General features: G+C 33.3%; 1 pseudogene; it reads right to left on the reverse strand.

The window, feature by feature from the left end:
• Positions 1 to 1,101: 1,101 nt before the first annotated feature.
• LOC118192556 (U6 spliceosomal RNA) lies at positions 1,102 to 1,201 on the reverse strand (annotated as a pseudogene).
• Positions 1,202 to 7,720: the final 6,519 nt, after the last annotated feature.

Raw genomic sequence — 7,720 nt, forward strand, 5'->3', positions numbered from 1 at the left:
CAATGCGAGAAATAGACAATCATTTATGCAGATTTTTCATTATTTAATTTCTTCAAATATAATGCAAGACTCTAACATTTTGTGGCAACAGTTTGAAAAGTGAACCGACGTTTATGAGTCCGACGCAAAATGCCAAAACGAAAGCAATAGTCCTTCGGGACTGAAATCCCTTTGGACTAAAAAAAAAAAAAAAAAAAAAAAAAAAAAAAAAAAAAAAATCTGAAATGTTTCAGATTTTAAATTACGTCCAAAGGGGCGTTTTTTACCATTTTGTGTGTTACCTTTCTTTATTAAATATCATGTTCCTCGCACTTAAACCATAAGATCCAGTGCAACAGTAATATCGCAAAATAGTTTTAAAACGAGCATATCTTTAGAATTTCCGATACAGAGACTCACGCGCTGGAGATAAAAATGTTTTTTCTGCACAACGTTGCCATTGCTCGCTTTGAAATCCTTGAGTTTGTTAATCAAAAATTCGTCAAAGTTTTAAAAAATAGGAAATCGATCATAAAACAAATTTCAAATTTCAAATTTGGTCTTCCACATGCTCATATTCGTTGGAGGATTACGTTATTCAAAATTCGATGACTCTATGTACCGTTATTTTATCACAATACGAGAAATATACATACATTTATGCAGATTTTTCATTATTTAATTTCTTCAAATATAATGCAGGACTCTAACATTTTGTGGCAACAGTTTGAAAAGTGAACCGACATTTATGATTCCGACGCAAAATGCCAAAACGAAACTAATAGTCCTTCGGGATTCAAATCCCTTTGGACTAAAAAAAAAAAAAAAAAAATAGCAGTATATTTAGCTTACAGAAGAAAGATTTACCAGTTAGTTTGACATGTCTAACATCAGAATAGTTTCTGGTCCCTTTTATATTTTTCTAATATAAAAGGGAATATATTTTCTAATATATTTTTCTAATATAAAAGGAATATTAATTCTGAACTTTGGAACTCTATTATGCTTCTTCCTAATTTCGGACAATAGGATTATGCTCACGTCGCCCAAAATCTTACAAAAAGCATTTTCAACTAACTAATCTATGACTTTCTGTCTCTAATTCGTTATCGGCTATTTCTCAAGTAAGTGATTGGGTTGAGATTAGGTCATCCTTGCGCAGGGGCCATTCTAATCTTCTCTGTGTCGTTCCAATTTTAGTATATATACGTAGAAAACGCAAGATAAAGGTAAATTAGAGCTTTTTAATTAAACTAAAGTCTTGCGAATGCTATTTAAGAAAAATAGCCGTGCTTCTTAATAAAATTAAAAAACTGTTTGCATGATTAATAAAAATTTGTCTAGCCTATCTAAAATGGCCTTTGGATAGCGCGCTTTTAACTAAATAGAGTGCTTTTAACTGCTTCTGACAAAAGTCATCGGACACTTTTTTTAGAAAATAGTACTAAAAAATTTTAATTTATAATAGGACAATAATAAAATATGATTATTTTAGGTATGAGCTCCCTTAATCTTCTTTTTCCACCAAATATTTGCCGTGAAATTAAAATATTTTCTCTTTAAAGGGAAAAACTTGTATCTTCGGACCCTACTGACTCTGCAAACAAAGTCATCTGCAGTAAACACGCTATATATTTTTATGACATTATTTTGGCCTGAATAACAGCTTGCATTTAAAGAACCGTTTCCTTGGATTTTAAATTGACGTTTACTTAGAATTTGTATTATTTCGAATTTTATTGTCATTGCTGCTTCTGGAATTGTAGAAATTCAGTTTAGAAATTGTAAAGTATTTGTTAATTTGCAGCTAGACATATGAAAACGTCTATTTAGAGAATTGCTAAAATTGTTAGTTAAATTATTCAATATTTTTTCACATAATAATGCGTTATTCAAAACTGTAAAATAATAAATAAATTGTAAATAACTGTAAAATAATAAATAAAAAATCATTTTCAAAAGACCTCACCAAAGCCGTGTGGAATACAATGAAATATTATCAAAAATATTAAATTAAAATCGCAGAGTACATGCGCTTCCTAAATTTGCAGCTGAAAATCATTAAATGCGTGGAGCATTTGTTAATCCAGAAACTATTAAACAGTAAATCAGTGCACTCAATATGTTGCCAAAGTGTCAAGGAAACTAAGTTCTACACCAATGAAAGAACATAATTTTTTTTCTCTCTCAGCATCCATTAAAAATAAGAATTTCAGAATGCTGGACGAAAGGTGATACTTGATGAAGAAAGATCGTCAACGTTTAGCACGGAGAAAATCGAATAAAGAATATCAGAGACTGGACACAGTTCCACAACAAAAGAGGAAATGTTAAGATATGCAATCGCACGTCATCCACTGAAGTCATAGTTTTAAGTAAATTGACGAGGTATTGCAGTGTTTCCTAACTTTTTTAAATTTGTGATTCTTATACTTATATAGTATCAGGGAAAAAAAGACAGCAAAAAAGGAGACTCCTTATAGAAAATAATTCAATAAATATTGAGTATTAATAAATATGAGTAAAACATGCATAACTAATAACATTTAAATTATAAATACAAATAAATATATAAGAATACTATAAAGCTTCTCGCAACTCACCGAAAGCTTCGTTCCGACACATACTTTCTGAATTACTAGTGCAATGAATCAGCATATGCATCGATAGTTTAAAGTGAAATTTGAAATCACGAACGCAAAAATTTAACCTGCAAATCAATTCTAAATTTCACCAAAAATAAAAACTCCGAGCATTCTCTCATGAATGAACAAACCTGGCTGCGATTTATTTATCTTTAATTAATCAATATACTTCTTTTGTGATCACGTTTAAATACTACCCTCAATATCTGATAAGCAATGCAATATAAAATGCGAAAATAAATTATTTCTTTAACACAAAATTTGGCGTATCCGGGTTAATCAAATCAAATAATTAGGCAGAAATAATAAAAGATCTATGGATGAAGATGTACTAGAAAGATTAAATATCTTGTTTCGAAAGCTAATATTAAAGCAATATATATATATATATATATATATATATATATATTAGAAAAATATTTAAAAATATTTAAAAATATCTTTCTTTTTCTTTAGCCTGTCTTTTCTTTTTATTCGGTAGATCTTTCTTTACATTTAGTAGCGTTTTTCTGAAATGAAATTTCTTCAGAAAAGAAAAAAATGTAGATATTTTAGTCTATTTAATTTTTCCAAAAAAAATATCTGAAGTAAAAAGAAGACTCGTGTCCGAAAACATATATTTCAAAGAAAACCAAAATCTGGAATTCCGCTGTAAAGCATTTAAAAGTTTCGATATAATTTCTGAAATTTAAAAATGTCTGATCACTTTTGTGACATGCTATATTTGCATTTTATATCTCGACTTAAACGAGCGATACTTTATCTTTCATGTAAATAAGTTTTTTGATGTTCTTTTAAACCTTATGTGAAGAATAAAATGTTAACCGTGTTCCTGTCCGCTTAGCATTGATATAAATTCGAAATCATGTTTATTTTACCTCAGAGTAGTAAATGCAAAAACTTAGGAAGAAGATTAAACGAAAATAACAAATAAAATAGATTACTGTGCCATGAATTTTCCAAGATTCTTGAGCTAAACGTTCTCATTTTTTCTAAAGAAGGCTCAGAACTTTTCTTGATGGACAGGATCTTGACCTCTACGCATGCGTGAACTCGGGTTACTCTTTTATTGGCGAAATAATGGGGGATGACATGGTTAGAGGAGTGTCAAGTATAGGGCAACTTAAAGATGACAGCTGAAGCGAAGATTTCGAACGGTATGAATTGGCTGGAAACAGCATTCTTTTGCCTACTTAATTCTTGAAAGGTGATAAGAAATATTCCGAAATCAATAAAATGAATGTAGTTACAATATATATGAAATAATGCAAAGTATATAGAGTGCTTGTATACACTGACTACCAATAAGTATTTGGACACCTGTGATAGAAAAGAAAAACTAACTTTATTCAAAATCAATAGTTGGTAGAGCCTCCATGAGAGGTAATTACAGCGTGGACTCTCCAGGGCATACTTTCCACAAGTCTTTGTATGACAGCTAGTGGTATTTTCTTCCACTCGGCTTGGAGAAGACATAGAAGTTCCTTCACTCATTTTGCACGGGTAGTGCACCCCTGAATTCGGCGATGCAACTCGTCCCAGAGGTTCTCGATAGGGTTCAGATCTGGACTCTGGGCAGGCCAGTCCATTCGATGAACTCCATTGGCACCATACCAAGCCTTGGTTAAAGTCGAAACATGACAACTGGCATTGTCGTCCTGAAAGTGACAGGGGTCCAACCCGTAAAACTGCCACAACGTAGGAAGCACATTGCCATCCAAAATAATGCAGTAGGCATCGGAGTTGAGCTTACCATGAATGGGGACCAAAGGTCCCAGCCCATACCAGGAGAAACACCCCCAGACCATAATTCCACCTCCGCCGAACTTGACTGTTGGCACAATGTATTCTGGCAGGAGACGTTCTCCAGGTAGACGCCAGACCCAGACCCTGCCATCCGAACGGTAAAGGGTGAACCTTGATTCGTCACTCCAAAGAACCCGTTTCCACTGATCTACGGTCCAATTTCGATGTGCTTTGCACCACATTAACCGAGCAGCGCGGTTGGTATTTGTGATCAAAGGCTTATGGGCACCATGAAAACCAAGCAGATGTGCTTCCTTACGGATGGTATTCATTGAAACAATACTCCCGGATGCCTGTTGGAATTTCTCGCGGATGAGGGCCATCGGTTGGGTGCGGTTCTTCCAAATTTCTCTGGACAGCACTCGTCGGTCTCTATCTCCCAGTTTCGTTGGTCTGCCGACTCGGGGCACATTCCGACAATCACCGCTCACCTTCCACTTCTTAATCACATAGGCCACTGTCGATTTTGGGTGCTTCAGATCGCTAGATATGTCCCTTAAGGATCGGCCACATTTGTGATACCCGATAATTATACCTCTCTCGAAATCAGAGAGCTCCGAACTGCGAGGCATCTTGCATGCGACTAAAGCCGATGCTGTTTCCTACACGATATATACCGGCGGAGTCCGTGACGTACCTTAGGACCACAGATATCGTCATTTGCATAGGTGTCCAAATACTTATTGGTAGTCAGTGTATGTGTACATAGTCTAACATCTTAAAGAGATAAGTTTCTTGTATATACAGTGAATCCTCTCTAAGACGACTATCTACGGCTTCAGTGATTTTAGTTTTCCATGTAGATGGCCGTTTGAGACAAAATAAACTATCGGTGATGACAATTATCTATTTGCATAACATTTTTTACTAATCAAGATTCGAGCGTTTATTCAGTTTGAGACAGAAAGAAGTCATATTTAAGTGAATGTTTCGCAAGTTGATTTTAGAGCGTATTCTACCTATTTGAAGCTACGTTGTTACCGTGACTAAATAGCGATTTGATTCTACGGCGTTGAGTGTTTCTAGCCATTATGCTTGTCTCGCCGGTTTACTACAAACCAGAGCCTTCTTATGCGTTACTTTATCCTGTGAGCCGTTAGACTAATATCCTGTGAGCCGTTAGACTTTAGTTCAGCAGTACTTGTTTAAGTTAAGCCAGAAGTGTTAACTTATGTAAGCTCAAGTGTGTGAAGATCTTTGTATTTGAATAAAAGGATCTTCTAACTTTTGTCTGTCTACAGTTTAAGACAAGAGGATTATTCCTCTGTCTAGTTATTCCTCTGTCTCTGAGTTCTAGTCTTTCTAGAACTCATGAATTTATAATACCAAAGACAGTGAGATTCTACAGGTTTATTAGTATTACTTAATAAAATTATATGAATTAATTACAAAGATATGTAAAACCTAACATAACAAAGTTATATAGTATATATCATACACTTAAGCTTTCTAAATACCTCCTCTTCATAATTCGGTATGCAATACATGGAGTTAAGTTCACAAAGCTTATATGTACAAGTAGGAAAGTAAGAACATTTTTTTAAGCTTCAAATAGACAATGCATTGTGGAAGAAACATCTTTTGTTGATTTAGTACACTAACAGTATAAAAATTAATTACCTTTGTTATAATAAAAATATCAATTATACATTGTTTTTAAATAACTTACTGTTTTTTTGCATAGCTAAGAAACGAGAGATTATATTTTTAAAATAAATTGGAGATTATTGCATGGAAATTGCCAAACAGCGTCGTTTTTGTAGCCAAATCTGATTTAAGATGTGGAAAAAAAAATTAAGAACTTTTTAACTATATAAAAAAAAATGATCGAAGAGTGATAAAAGTTCAGATTTTATTCTTATTTATTTTTTCTTTTCTAAATTTCTATCTAAAGCTTTGGTTTATACATCTTTGTGCGTAAGCCATCACTTTTTCTTTCTTTATCTTTGAATGTTGGTCTGTCACCATGAGGGTGCCCAGAATGTGGTTTAATTCTTGGCAATTTTCTATATTCAAGATATAAATGTGAAGAAAAAGAGGAAAGAGGGGATAAAATTTTTTTGGGGTATAGAGATGCGTATCTCTTCCTTCACGTCTGTGGTACATGTTGAATTTAATCTCCTCACGCCCCCTTCTTATCTCAGGAACAAGCTGTGGCAACACCTTTTACCGGTTTGGTATTTTTGGCGATAAATCGCTTGGTGAGAAATACGGCTTCAGAATTCTGATAGTTTTTAATCTTCAGGGAAGTAGAAAACGGAATATTATATTTCTCAAATTTCTCTAAAATTCCTTAAGTTATCTTTTTTCCTTAATTTTCGATAATCACTACTAATAATGACTAATAATAACAATTAATAAACAGAGTAAGACATTTTGGATAAATATCTGTTACATTTCAAATTTTTGTTGCTTTCCCAAAAATATTAAAAATGTAATGAATGCAAACTTTATGTCATATTAGCTGGATTCGTTAAAATTATTATATAATTAGCCGCTACGCGGCCTGACTTTTAGATGCACCGGAAAATGCCTAAAGGGAACACCAAAGATTAAATTTAAAAACGAATTATCGCCCTCATTTTCCCCAGTGGCAACAGTGTTGATTTCGGCAACAAGGGCAACAGTGACATATCAGCAACAATAGCTGCGTGTCATTGTTGCTGATATAATGATAGAGAATTATCGATTTGATGCGATTTCATCGAAAAACATAAAATAAAAAGAAATTCATTCGAATTTTGAAAAAATCATTTCGAGGTGCACTGGCTCTTGTCTAATAGATGCACCCTATGTACCAATTTCTTAGCCCTGGTTCTATTAGCTTACTCGCATCACAAACTAAAGACACGCACACAAACACAGAGACAGGTAGACTCTATATATTACATATGTTTCTATATCGCTCAAAGTATCAGCGAATCTATTGTCACTTTAACATTTTAGTCTTTCAAGACGTCTGAGTTTAATTTCAATTAAACACCAATGTAAAAGCAAACAAGTACTGTTTGCCTGAAACCTCAAGGTATATTTCAAATAATTTTTATTTACAATATAATTCTTAAAATGAAATTAAATACAGAGCATTAGTTGCCCGATTAGATGATCGCTATCCTTTTTTGCATCAAATACATCAGGTACGATAAAATTCCTTTCAGTTTTGATGACACTAACCAAATAGTTAATGAAAGCATCTTGAAGCATCTTCACTTATAAATGAGAAAAATGCCTTGTTTCATATAAACTCATTTTCTTCATTAAAAACATGGATAATTTGTCTGTTTGTATAA

Source organism: Stegodyphus dumicola, chromosome 8 (genome assembly GCF_044657685.1).
Source record: "Stegodyphus dumicola isolate Sdum_Otavi_A_Nest chromosome 8, ASM4465768v1".
NCBI classification, from domain to species: Eukaryota; Metazoa; Arthropoda; class Arachnida; order Araneae; family Eresidae; genus Stegodyphus; species Stegodyphus dumicola.